We start from the raw sequence: 14,363 nt of genomic DNA, 5'->3' as shown, positions 1-14,363 counted from the left end.
AGAGGGGATAGAGGGAGAGAGGGAGAGAGGGGATAGAGGGAGTAGGGGATAGAGGGAGGAGAGGGGAGAGGGGATAGAGGGAGGAGAGGGATAGAGGGGATAGAGGGAGTAGAGGGGATAGAGGGAGGAGGGGGATAGAGGGGGAGGAGAGGGGGATAGAGGAGGAGAGGGGAGTAGAGGGAGTAGAGGGGAGGAGAGGGAGGAGAGGGATAGAGGGAGTAGAGGGATAGAGGGAGAGAGAGGGGATAGAGGGAGGGAGAGGGGATAGAGGGAGTAGGGGGATAGAGGGAGGAGGGGATAGAGGGAGGAGAGGGAGGAGAGGGGATAGAGGGAGAGGGGATAGAGGGAGGGAGAGAGGGGATAGAGGGAGTAGGGAGGGGAGGAGAGGGAGTAGAGGGGATAGAGGGAGTAGAGGGGATAGAGGAGGAGAGGGGAGGAGAGGGGATAGAGGGAGTAGAGGGGATAGAGGAGGAGAGGAGAGGGAGTAGAGGGGATAGAGGGAGGAGAGGGATAGAGGGGAGGAGAGGGGGATAGAGGGGAGAGAGGGATAGAGGGAGGAGATAGAGGAGGAGAGGGGATAGAGGGAGTAGAGGGGATAGAGGGAGGAGGTAGAGAGGGATAGAGGGAGGAGAGGGGGATAGAGGGAGGAGAGGGAGGGAGGAGAGGGGATAGAGGGAGTAGTGGGGAAGAGGGAGGGAGGAAAGGGAGGGAGAGAGGGATAGAGGGGAGGAGAGGGGATGGAGGGAGGAGGGAGGAGAGGATAGAGGAGTAGAGGGGATAGAGGGAGGAGGGGATAGAGGGAGGAGAGGGATAGGGAGGGAGGAGGAGAGGGGATAGAGGGAGTAGAGGGGATAGGGGAGGGAGGGAGAGGGGATAGAGGGAGAGAGGGGATAGAGGGAGGAGAGGGAGGAGAGGGGGATAGAGGGAGGAGGGGATAGAGGAGGAGAGGGGATAGAGGGGATAGAGGGAGGATAGGAGGAGAGGGAGTAGAGGGGGACAGAGGGAGGAGAGGGAGTAGAGGGATAGAGGGAGGAGAGGGATGGAGGGAGGAGAGAGGGGAGTAGAGGGGATAGAGGGAGGAGAGGGGAGAGGGGAGGGGAGGAGATGGGATAGAGGGGGGGAGTAGAGGGGATAGAGGGAGGAGAGGGGATAGAGGGAGGAGAGGGAGTAGAGGGGATCGAGGGAGGAGAGGGGATAGAGGGAGAGAGGGAGGAGAGGATAGAGGAGAAGGGATAGAGGGGAGGAGAGAGGGAGTAGAGGGAGGAGGGGAGGAGAGGGGATAGAGGGAGGAGAGGGGATAGAGGGAGGAGAGGGAGAGAAGAGGGGATAGAGGGAGGGAGAGGGGATAGAGGGAGGAGGAGGGATAGAGGGGATAGAGGGAGGAGAGGGAGGAGAGGGGATAGGAGGGAGGAGAGGGGATAGAGGGAGGAGAGGGGATCGAGGGAGGAGGGGGGAAGAGGAGGAGAGGGAGGAGAGGGATAGAGGGAGTAGAGGGGATACAGGGAGGAGAGGGAGGGGGGGATAGAGGGAGGAGAGGGGTAGAGGGAGGAGAGGGATAGAGGGAGGAGAGGGGATAGAGGGAGAGAGAGGAGAGAGGGGATAGAGGGAGTAGAGGGGATAGAGGGAGGAGAGGGAGTAGAGGGGATAGAGAGGGAGTAGAGGGGATAGAGGGAGGAGAGGGATAGAGGGAGTAGAGGGGATAGAGGGAGGGAGAGGGAGGGAGTAGAGGATAGAGGAGGAGAGGGATAGAGGGAGTAGAGGGATAGAGGGAGGAGAGGGGATAGAGGGAGGAGAGGGGATAGAGGGAGGAGAGGGGATAGAGGGAGGAGAGGGAGTGAGAGGGGATAGAGGGAGGAGAGGGGATAGAGGGAGGAGAGGGGATAGAGGGAGTAGAGGGGATAGAGGGAGGAGAGGGGATAGAGGGAGGAGAGGGAGGAGAGGGGATAGAGGGAGTAGAGGGGATAGAGGGAGGAGAGGGAGGAGAGGGGATAGAGGGAGGAGAGGGATAGAGGGAGGAGAGGGATAGAGGGAGTAGAGGGGATAGAGGGAGGAGAGGGAGGAGAGGGAGATAGAGGGGAGTAGAGGGGATAGAGGGAGGAGAGGGAGGAGAGGGGAAAGAGGGAGGAGAGGGGATAGAGGGAGGAGAGGGGATAGGAGGGAGTAGAGGGATAGGGAGGGAGGGGAGAGGGGATAGAGGGAGGAGAGGGATAGAGGGGGAGAGGGGATGGAGGAGGAGAGGGAGGAGGGATAGGAGGGGAGAGGGATAGAGGGAGGAGAGGGGATAGAGGGAGGAGAGGGGATAGAGGAGAGAGGGAGGAGAGGGGATAGAGGGGAGAGGGGATAGAGGGGGAGGGGAGGAGGGAGGAGAGGGGGGAGGGAGAGAGGAGGAGAGGGGATAGAGGGAGTAGAGGGGATAGAGGGAGGAGAGGGGAGGAGGGAGGGGAGGAGAGGGTGGAGGAGAGGGGATAGAGGAGAAGAGAGAGGGGATAGAGGGAGAGAGGGGAGGAGGGGAGGAGAGGGAGTAGAGGGATAGAGGGAGGAGAGGGAGTAGAGGGGATAGGGAGGGAGGATAGAGGGAGGACAGGGAGTAGAGGGGATAGAGGGAGGAGAGGGATAGAGGGAGGAGAGGAGTAGAGGGGATAGAGGGAGGAGAGGGGATAGAGGGAGGAGAGGGAGGAGAGGGGATAGAGGAGTAGAGGGGATAGAGGAGGAGAGAGGAGAGGGGATAGAGGGAGGAGAGGGGATAGAGGAGGAGAGGGGATAGAGGGAGGAGAGGGGGAGATAGAGGGAGGAGGGATAGAGGGGAGAGGGAGTAGAGGGATAGAGGGAGGAGAGGGAGTAGAGGGGATAGAGGAGGAGAGGGATAGAGGGAGGAGAGGGATAGAAGGAGGGGGATAGAGGGAGGAGAGGGAGGATAGGGGATAGAGGGAGAGAGGGGATAGAGGGAGGAGAGGGAGTAGGGGGAAAGAGGGAGGAGAGGGAGGAGGAGAGGATAGAGGGAGGAGAGGGGATAGAGGGAGGAGAGGGAGGAGAGGGATAGAGGGAGGTAGAGGGGATAGAGGGAGGGAGAGGGGAGTGAGGGGATAGAGGGGGAGGAGGAGGGGATAGAGGGAGGGAGGGGATAGAGGGAGTAGAGGGGAGAGGAAGAGGAGGAGGGGGAGGGGAGAGGAGGAGAGGGGATAGAGGGAGGAGGGGATAGAGAGGGAGGAGAGGGAGGAGGAGGGAGAGGGAGAGGAGGAGATGGGATAGAGGAGGAGAGAGGAGAGGGGATAGGAGGGAGGAGAGGGGATAGAGGGAGGGAGAGGGAGTAGAGGGATAGAGGGGAGAGGGGATAGAGGGAGGAGGGAGGAGAGGGGATAGAGGGAAGGAGGAGGGAGAGGGAGGAGAGGGATAGAGGGAGGGAGAGGGATAGAGGGAGGAGGGAGGAGGAGAGGGGAGAGGGAGGAGAGGGAAGGAAGAGGGATAGAGGGAGAAGAGGGGATAGAGGGAGGAGAGGGAGTAGAGGGGATAGAGGGAGTGAGAAGGGATAGAGGGAGGGAGAGGGAGGAGAGGGGATAGAGGGAGTAGAAAGGGGAGGGGAGGGAAAGGGAGGGAGGGATAGAGGGAGGAGAGGGATAGAGGGACGAGAGAGGATAGAGGGAGTAGAGGGGATAGGAGGGGAGGAGAGGGGAGGAGAGGGAGGAGAGGGGATAGGAGGGAGGAGGAGGGGATAGAGGGGGGAGAGGGGATAGGGGGAGGGAGGAGAGGGGATAGAGGGAGAGAGGGGGATAGAGGGAGGAGAGGGAGGAGAGGGGATAGAGGGAGGAGAGGATAGAGGGAGAGAAGGGGATAGAGGGAGGAGAGGAAAGGAAGGAGGGATAGAGGGAGGAGAGGGAGGAGAGGGGATAGAGGGAGGAGAGGGGATAGAGGAGGAGAGGGGATGGAGGGAGGAGAGGAAGGAGAGGGGTAGAGGGAGGAGAGGGGATAGAGGGAGGAGAGGGAATAGAGGGAGAAGAGGGAGGAGAGGGGATAGAGGGAGTAGAGGGGATAGAGGGAGGAGAGGGAGTAGAGGGGATAGAGAGGGAGGGGAGAGGGATAGAGGGAGGAGAGAGGAGTAGAGGGATAGAGGGAGGAGAGGGGATAGAGGGAGAGAGAGGAGGAGGGAGAGGGGATAGAGGGAGGAGAGGGGATAGAGGGAGGAGAGGGAGGAGAGGGGATAGAGGGAGTAGAGGGGATAGAGAGGGAGGAGAGGGAGTAGAGGGGATAGAGGGAGGAGAGGGGATAGAGGGAGGAGAGGGGATGAGAGGGAGAGGAGAGGAGAGAGGGATAGAGGGAGGAGAGGGGATAGAGGGAGGAGAGGGAGGAGAGGGGATAGAGGGAGTAGAGGGGATAGAGGGAGGAGAGGAGGGAGAGGGGATAGAGGGAGGAGAGGGGGATAGAGGGAGGAGAGGGGATAGAGGGAGGAGAGGGGATAGAGGTGAAGGAGAGGGATAGAGAGGGAGAGGAGAGGGAGGAGAGGGGATAGAGGGAGGAGAGGGGATAGAGGAGGAAGGGGAGGAGGGAGGAGAGGGAGGAGAGGGGATAGAGGGAGGAGAGGGATAGAGGGAGTAGAGGGATAGAGGAGGAGAGGAGGAGAGGGATAGAGGGAGTAGAGGGATAGAGGGGAGGAGAGGAGTAGAGGGGATAGGAGGGGAGGAGAGGGGATAGAGGGAGGAGAGGGGATAGAGGGAGAGGGGATAGAGGAGTAGAGGGGATAGAGGGAGGAGAGGGAGGAGAGGGGAGGAGGGAGTAGAGGGATAGGAGGGAGGAGAGGGAGGAGGATAGAGGGAGTAGAGGGGATAGAGGATAGAGGGAGGAGAGAGGATAGAGGGAGGAGAGAGGATAGAGGGAGTAGAGGGGATAGAGGGAGGAGAGGGGATAGAGGGAGGAGAGGGGATAGAGGGAGGAGAGGGGATAGAGGGAGGAGAGGGGATAGAGGGAGGAGAGGGGATAGAGGGAGGAGAGGGGATAGAGGGAGTAGAGGGGATAGAGGGAGGAGAGGGGATAGAGGGAGGAGAGGGGATAGAGGGAGGAAAGGGAGGAGAGGGGATAGAGGGAGTAGAAGGGATAGAGGGAGGAGAGGGGATAGAGGGAGGAGAGGGAGGAGAGGGGATAGAGGGAGGAGAGGGGATAGAGGGAGGAGAGAGGATAGAGGGAGGAAAGGGAGGAGAGGGGGAGAAGAGAGGATAGAGGGAGGAGAGAGGATAGAGGGAGGAGAGAGGATAGAGGGAGGAAAGGGAGGAGAGAGGATAGAGGGAGGAGAGAGGATAGAGGGAGAGGAGAGGATAGAGGGAGGAGAGAGGATAGAGGGAGGAAAGGGAGGAGAGAGGATAGAGGGAGCAGAGAGGATAGAGGGAGGAGAGGGATAGAGGGAGGAGAGGGAGGAGAGAGGATAGAGGGAGGAAAGGGAGGAGAGGGGATAGAGGGAGTAGAGGGGATAGAGGGAGGAGAGGGGATAGAGGGAGGAAAGGGAGGAGAGAGGATAGAGGGAGGAGAGAGGATAGAGGGAGGAAAGGGAGGAGAGGGGATAGAGGGAGGAGAGGGAGGAGAGAGGATAGAGGGAGGAGAGAGGATAGAGGGAGGAGAAGGGAGGAGAGAGGATAGAGGGAGGAGAGAGGATAGAGGGAGGAGAGAGGATAGAGGGAGGAGAGAGGAGGAGAGAGGATAGAGGGAGGAGAGAGGATAGAGGGAGGAGAGGGAGAGAGAGAGGATAGAGGGAGGAGAGAGGGATAGAGGGAGGAGAGGGGATAGAGAGAGGAGAGGGAGGAGAGAGGATAGAGGGAGGAGAGAGGATAGAGGGAGGAAAGGGAGGAGAGAGGATAGAGGGAGGAGAGGGAGGAGAGAGGATAGAGGGAGGAGAGAGGATAGAGGGAGGAGAAGGGAGGAGAGAGGGATAGAGGGAGGAGAGAGGATAGAGGGAGGAGAGAGGATAGAGGGAGGAAGAGGGAGGAGAGGGGATAGAGGGAGGAGAGGGGATAGAGGGAGGAGAGGGAGGAGAGGGAGAGAAGAGAGGATAGAGGGAGGAGAGAGGATAGAGGGAGCATAGGGGATAGAGGGAGGAGAAGGGGAGAGAGAGAGGAGAGAGGGAGGAGAGGGATAGAGGGAGAGGGGATAGAGGGAGGAGAGGGGGAGAAGAGAGGAGAGGGATAGAGGAAGGAGAGGGGATAGAGGGAGTGAGATAGGGGAGGGGATAGAGGGAGGAGAGGAGATAGAGAGAGGAGAGGGGATAGAGGGAAGCAGAGGGGATAGAGGGAGGAGAGGGGAGAGAGAGAGGGAGGGATAGAGGGAGGAGAGAGGATAGAGGAGGAGATGGGAGAAGAGAGGAGGAGGGGATAGAGGGAGGAGAGGGATAGAGGGAGGAGATGGGAGAAGAGAGGGGATAGAGGGAGGAGAGAGGATAGAGGGAGGAGAGGGGATAGAGGGAGGAGAGAGGAGAGGGGATAGGGTGTCATGACGCTGGCCTGGGGGGTTGGTTTATGACAGTCATAAATACCTCTTCTCCTCTTTCTCCTCTCTACCCTACTGATGTTACATTTGCAAAACCCTTGGTTAACATAGAGATTCTGGGAACATCAGAAGGTGAGGGTAAATGAACTATATTCTGGTAATCCGACCAATTGAACATATGCGTGGTACTTAATGAATATGATGTCAGTTCGGTTGTCATCTGAGACATTCTCATCAATGATAAGATGACATAAACTCTACAGTGGAAAGTCTACACATCAGAGTTATCGGATTCACATGGAAATGTTGTTCAATTTAAATGTTTCAATATGAAATTATTCGTGATGGGATGAAATGTGATTTTAGCTTCTAAAAATGTGAGATGTGGATTTTCATAAGGTAGGGCTCTGCTCAATCAGTGGCTCCGCCCCTGTGAAGGGACATGGGCTATAAACTATGAAACACACCCCTTTTCTCCCTTCCTATATAAAGCCTCCCAGCCGTTGAGTTAGCCACACCCCTTTCTCCCTTCCTATATAAAGCCTCCCAGCCGTTGGAGTTAGCCACACTTTTCTCCCTTCCTATATAAAGCCTCCCAGCCGTTGAGTTAGCCACCCCTTTTCTCCCTTCCTATAAAGCCTCCCAGCCGTTGAGTTAGCCACAGCCGCTGCAAACTGAACAGACAGAGTATCCCGTCTACCACACAAATGACGTTACTACAACGTATTCAATTTACCCTTTGTCTTCAAGGGACAAAGGACTGGGTTGTGTGTGTATTCTGTGGCTAAAGCTTTTCTCCCTTCACTACTCCCTTTTGAGCATCCAATACGCTTACAGTTCAATCAGTGTCAAGCCGCGAACCTGCAGCCAAGCTATCCATTCAGTTTATCGATGACTACAGTGGGTAATCAAACGCTGGCCAGGAAGGAACAGACAGAGTCTCCTGCCTACCACACAACGACATTATTACAATGTATTCAATTTACCAGCAGAGACATTCTTCAAAAGAACAAAGGACTCGGTTGGGCAACACGGCCTTCCATCTACCACCAACCTACCGACGCGCAGCTCAGAGTAAATGTTTATTGCATTTTCCTTTTCCAAATGGGCGATAATTTAGAATGCATAAGATACTGTATTTACGATAGCACAGCTTCTCCCTTTGTTCCTCAGTCTTTCCCGCTTCTTTCACTCAAACCCAGACCCTTTCTTTTGTAACAAGCTGTCATATCTGTTCTGCCCGCAAGGGACGTTTTCCTTTATGACGTAATTTGTAATCAAGGTATGATTAATTATGTGTACGTGTAATTCTGTGTGAATAGTTAGGTATTTAGTAAATAAATTATTTAACCCGATTTTGTATTGATGATTCAAATTGTTAGCCAGGGTTCGTGCAGATAACTACTAATTTACAACTTTCAGATGAGACTGAATTAAGAGGACGACATTGTTGACTGCTATTGATGTAAATATTACTAGGTCTTTAAGAGTTTATTCGGGAAGATAACAGCTCTATGAATATTATTTGTGGTGCCCGACTCTAGTTAATTACATTTACATGATTAGCTCAATCAGGTAATATTGATTACTGAGAAATTATTTTATAGAGTAGCATGTCATTGCTAGAGGGAGGGGAGAGGGGATAGAGGGGAGAGAGAGAGGATAGAGGGAGGAGAGGGGATAGAGGGAGGAGAGGGGATAGAGGGAGGAGAGAGGATAGAGGGAGGAGAGAGGATAGAGGGAGAGAGAGGATAGAGGGAGAGAGGGGATAGAGGGAGGAGAGGGGATAGAGGGTGGAGAGAGGATAGAGGGAGGAGAGGGGAGAAGAGAGGATAGAGGGGAGGAGAGGATAGAGGGAGGAGAGAGGATAGAGGGAGGAGAGGGGGAGAAGAGAGGATAGAGGGAGGGAGAGGATAGAGGGAGGAGAGGGGGAGAAGAGAGGATATAGGAAGGAGAGGGGATAGAGGAAGGAGAGGATAGAGGGAGTGAGAGGGGATAGAGGTAGATAGAGGAAAGGGATAGAGGTAGATAGAGGAGAGAGGGGATAGAGGTAGATAAAGGAGGGGATAGAGGTAGATAGAGGAGAGGGGACAGAGGTAGATAGAGGAGAGGGGATAGAGGTAGATAGAGGAGAGGGGATAGAGGTAGATAGAGGAGAGGGGATAGGGAGGTAGATAGAGGAGAGGGGATAGAGGTAGATAGAGGAGAGGGATAGAGGTAGATAGAGGAGAGGGGATAGAGGTAGATAGAGGAGAGGGGATAGAGGTAGATAGGAGAGGGGATAGAGGTAGATAGAGGAGAGGGGATAGAGGTAGATAGAGGAGAGGGGATAGAGGTAGATAGAGAAGAGGTGATAGAGGTAGAAGAGGGGATAGAGGTAGATAGAGGAGAGGGGATAGAGGTAGATAGAGGAGAGGATAGAGGTAGATAGAGGAGAGGGGATAGAGGTAGATAGAGAGGAGAGGGGATAGAGGTAGATAGAGGAGAGGGGATATAGGTAGATAGAGGAGAGGGGATAGAGGTAGATAGAGGAGAGGGGATAGAGGTAGATAGAGAGAGAGGGGATAGAGGTAGATAGAGGAGAGGGGATAGAGGTAGAGATAGAGGAGAGGGGATAGAGGTAGATAGAGGAGAGGGGATAGAGGTAGATAGAGGAGAGGGGATAGAGGTAGATAGAGGAGAGGGGATAGAGGTAGATAGAGAAGAGGTGATAGAGGTAGAAGAGGGGATAGAGGTAGATAGAGGAGAGGGATAGAGGTAGATAGAGGAGAGGGGATAGAGGTAGATAGAGAAGAGAGATAGAGGTAGAAGAGGGGATAGAGGTAGATAGAGGAGAGGGGATAGAGGTAGATAGAGGAGAGAGGGGATAGAGGTAGATAGAGGAGAGGGGATAGAGGTAGATAGAGGAGAGGGGATAGAGGTAGATAGAGGAGAGGGGATAGAGGTAGATAGAGGAGAGGGTAGAAGATAGGGAGGTAGGAAAGATTGACGAACAGAGGTTGAGAATTTAAGTTGTCTAGTTTGAGTGGGGGAGAAGGAGATGGGTTTTACACCAGGACTGATAGACGAGAGAGTTGACTGAGAAGGTGATGTGTGTGTCTGTGTTAGTGTGTGTGTTAGTGTGTGTGTGTGTGTGTGTGTGTGTGTGTGTGTGTGTGTGTGTGTGTGTGTGTGTGTGTGTGTGTGTGTGTGTGTGTGTGTGTGTGTGTGTGTGTGTGTGTGTGTGTGTCTGATGGAAGTAATTCAGGCCGTTCTGTCATTGTCACTTTTCCAGAACAAAACAGGAGGGGAGGAGAAGGAGAGAGTCACGATTGTCTTTCACACTGAAAATTAGTTGAGGGAGAAGTACACAGGCTTTGGTTTTTCCATTTATATTTTGAGGTTGGATTTCAGCACATTGTCCATCTCGTTAGCGGGAAGATGTTTCACCTGTGTGGCTGGCCCTGTGTGGCTGGCCCTGTGTGGCTGGCCCTGTGCGGCTGGCCCTGTGCGGCTGGCCCTGTGCGGCTGGCCCGGTGCTGCTGGCACTGTGTTGGCTGGCCCTGTGCGGCTGGCCCTGTGCGGCTGGCCCTGTGCGGCTGGCCCTGTGTGTTTAATGCCTTTAATTGGCTCTCCTTAATAGAACATTCCTTTGTCTGATCTTCCCCGTTTTTTGTCTTTAAGTTTGGCGAGTGTTTTCTTTTGTTTGCCTCATAGTGGGTGTCTTTAACCTCTTGGGAACTACCCATCCCGGATCCGGTATGTCATCAGCAATGCTGAATAGCATAGCGCCACAGTCAAAAAATATTACTAGAAAATATTCATATTCATGAAATCACAAGTGCAATATTGCAAAACACAGTTTAGCCTTTTGTTAATCCACCTGTCGTCTCAGATTTTGATAGACTGAATGTACTGAGCAGGTGTGAAACTGGCTTTTTCCAAATTACCGTACGACAGACCACATATTCACCCTGCAGACCCTAATTGACAACCAAATAAACCAAAACAAAGGCAAAGTCTTCTCATGCTTTGTTAATTTAAAAAAAAAAGCTTTTGACTCAATTTGGCATGAGGCTATACAAACTGATGGAAAGGGGTGTTGGGGGAAAAACATACGACATTATAAAATTAATGTAAACAAACAGTGTGCAGTTAACATTGCTGTTCATCGACTACAGCTCAGCATTTAACACCATAGTACCCTCCAAACTCGTCATCAAGCTCGAGACCCTGGGTCTCGACCCCGCCCTGTGCAACTGGGTACTGACTTCCTGACGGGCCGCCCAGGGGTGAGGGTAGGAAATAACATCTCACCCCGCTGACCCTCAACACTTGGGCCCCACAAGGGTGCGGCTCTGAGCCCTCTCCTGTACTCCCTGTTCACCACACGACTGCGTGGCCACGCACGCTCCAACTCAATCATCAAGTTTAGGACGACACAACAGTGGTAGGCTTGATTACCAACAACGACGAGACGGCCTACAGGGGGAGGGTGACGGCCCTCGGAGTGTGGTGCCAGGAAAATAACCTCACACTCAACGTCAACAACAAAACTAAGGAGATGATTGTGGACTTCAGGAAACAGCAGAGGGAGAATTTCTCTATCCACATCGATGGAACAGTAGTGGAGAGGGTAGTAAGTTTTAAGTTCCTCGGCGTACACATCACAGACAAACTGAATTGGTCCACCCACACAGACAGCACGTGAAGAAGGCGCAGCAGCGCCTTTCAACCTCAGGAGGCTGAAGAAATTCGGCTTGTCACCAAAAGCACTCACAAACTTCTACAGATGCACAATCGGTGAGCATCCTGTCGTGGTCATCACCGCCTGGTACGGCAACTGCTCCGCCCACAACCGCAAGGCTCTCCAGAGGGTAGTGAGGTCTGCACAACGCATCACCGGGGGCAAACTACCTGCCCTCCAGGACACCTCCACCACCCGATGTCACAGGAAGGCCATAAAGATCATCAAGGACAACAACCTCCCGAGCCACTGCCTGTTCACCCTGCCATCATCCAGAAGGCGAGGTCAGTACAGGTGCATCAAAGCTGGGACCGAGAGACTGAAAAACAGCTTCTATCTCAAGGCCATCAGACTGTTAAACAGCCACCACTAACATTGAGTGGCTGCTGCCAACACACTGACTCAACTCCAGCCACTTTAATAATGGGAATTGATGGGAATTTATGTAAAATATAACAGTAGCAACTTTAAACAATGCTACTTAATATAATGTTTACATACCCTACATTATTCATCTCATATGTATACGTATATACTGTACTCTATATCATCTACTGCATCTTTATGTAATACATGTATCACTAGCCACTTTAACTATGCCACTTTGTTTACATACTCATCTCAGATGTATATACTGTACTCGATACCATCTACTGTATCTTGCCTATGCTGCTCTGTACCATCACTCATTCATATCCTTATGTACATATTCTTATCCCTTTACACTTGTGTGTATAAGGTAGTAGTTTTGGAATTGTTAGTTAGATTACCTGGTTATTACTGCATTGTCGGAACTAGAAGCACAAGCATTTCGCTACACTCGCATTAACATCTGCTAACCATGGTATGTGACAAATACAATTTGATTTGATTTGATTTGATTTGACATTGGCAAAAAAATGCATGGACTCCCTGATCCCTATTGCTCTCCCACTCTCCTCATCCTCCATTTCACTGTACCTCTCTCATCCCTCTCATCCCTCTCTCATCCCTCCATTTCACTGTACCCTCTATCCCCTCTCATCCCTCTCTCATCCCTCCATTTCACTGTACCTCTCTATCCCTCTCTCATCCCTCTCTCATCCCTCCATTTCACTGTACCTTCCCTCATCCCCTCTCTCATCCCTCCATGTCATCTGCTGCACCTCTCTCATCCCTCTCTCATCCCTCTCTCATCCTCCATTTCCCTGTACCTCTCCTCCCCCTCTCTCCCTCCCTCCATTTCACTGTACTCTCTCATCCTCTCTCATCCCTCTCATCCTCCATTTCACTGTACCCCTCCCTCCCTCTCCCTCCCTCCATTTCCCTGTACCCCTCTCCTCCCTCTCTCCCCCTCCCCTCCATTTCCCCTGTACCCCTCTCCCTCCCTCTCTCCCTCCCTCCATTTCCCTGTACCCCTCCTCCCTCCCTCTCTCCCTCCTCCATTTCCCTTTACCCCCTCTCCCTCCCCTCTCTCCCTCCCTCCATTTCCCTTTACCCTCTCCTCCCTCTCCTCCCTCTCCATTTCCCTGTACCCCTCTCCTCCCTCTCTCCCTCCCTCCATTTCCCTGTACCCCTCTCCTCTCCCTCTCTCCCCTCCCTCCATTTCCCCCTTACCCCTCTCCCTCCCTCTCTCCCTCCCTCCATTTCCCTGTACCCCCTCTCCCTCCCTCTCTCCCTCCCTCCATTTCCCTGTACCCTCTCCCTCCCTCTCTCTCCCTCCATTTCCCTGTACCCTGTACCCCTCCCTCTCTCCTCCTCCATTTCCTGTACCCCTCTCCCTCTCTCCCCTCATCTCCTCTCCTGCTGCCTCCTCCACCCTTCCATTCCATTAGTACATTGCATTAGCTGTTTAATTCACTGTGGCTCATTGGCACAATAGGCCTATAATATGATTTATTACTAATCTATGCAAGAGTTATCCCAAAGCTTCACCAAAACCCCTTATACAGATCCCATAGCGTATCTATCATAGCTTATCTCTGGTGTCTGGAAAATGAAACAAGCCTCCTTTTTCTCCCTTTTCATTGTCTCTCCTTTCACTCTCCTTTTGCCGACTGACGCTTCTCTGTCTTTTCTCTTCTTCTTCTCCCTCCTTCTCTTTTTCTTCTCTCTCCTTCTCTCTCTCTCTCTCTCCTCTCTCTCTCCTCTTCTTCTCTCCTCTCCTTCTTTTCTCTCTCTCTCTCCTTTCTCTCTCTTTTCTCTCTCTCCTTTTTCTCTCCTTCTCTCTCCTTTTCTCTCTCTCTCTCTCCTTCTCTCCTGTTTCTCTCCCTCCTTCTCTCTCTCTTTTTTCTCTCTCTCTCTCCTTTCTCTCTCTCTCCTTCTCTCTCTCTTTCTCTCTCTCCTCTCTCTCTCCTTCTCGCCTCCTTCTCTCTCTTCTCTCTCTCTTCTTTTTCTCTTTCTATCAAATTCAAATTTAATTTGCTTTATTGGCATGAAACACATTGCGTCAATATTGCCAAAGCAACAATGTACACAAAAAACATCGTAATAAAATAATTAATAATTATTATTATCTTTCCTTCTCTCTCCATCCATCGATCGCTCCCTCTCCCTCCATCTCCCTCTCTCTCCATCTCGCTCTCTCCATCGCTCTCTGCCTCTCTTCTCTCTCGCTCCCTCTCCCTCCATCTCCCTCTCTCTCCATCTCGCTCTCTCCATCGCTCTCTGCGTTTCTTCTCTCTCGCTCCCTCTCTCTCCATCGATCTCTGCCTCTTCTCTCTCCATCTCTCTCTCTAAATCGCTCTCTGGCTCTCATCTCTCTCGCTCCCTCTCTCTCCATCTCTCTCTCTTCATCGCTCTCTGTCTCTCCATCTCGCTCTCTCCATCAATCTCTGCCTCTCTTCTCTCTCTCTCTCTCGCTCCCTCTCTCTCTCTCTCTCTCTCTCTCTCTCTCTCTCTCTCTCTCTCTCTCTCTCTCTCTTCATTCTCTCATCGGCCCTCTCTCTCTCGCTCCCTTCGCTCCCTCTCTCTTCTCTCTCCTCTCTCTCTCACTCCCTCCCCTTTCCCTCTCTCTCTCTCTTCGCTCTCCTCCTTCACCACATCGCTCCTGTCTCTCCATCTCTCTCCATCGCTCTCTGCCTCTCTTCTCTCTCTCTCCCTCTCTCTCCATCGATCTCTGCCTCTCTTCTCTCCCTCCCTCTCTCTCCATCGATCTCTGCCTCTCTTCTCTCCCTCCCTCTCTCTCCATCGA

The sequence above is a fragment of the Oncorhynchus nerka genome, linkage group LG12 (assembly GCF_034236695.1).
Source record: "Oncorhynchus nerka isolate Pitt River linkage group LG12, Oner_Uvic_2.0, whole genome shotgun sequence".
In the NCBI taxonomy this organism is placed as follows: Eukaryota; Metazoa; Chordata; class Actinopteri; order Salmoniformes; family Salmonidae; genus Oncorhynchus; species Oncorhynchus nerka.
The sequence above is the reverse complement of the archived record's forward strand: the minus strand, read 5'-3'. Positions refer to the sequence as shown.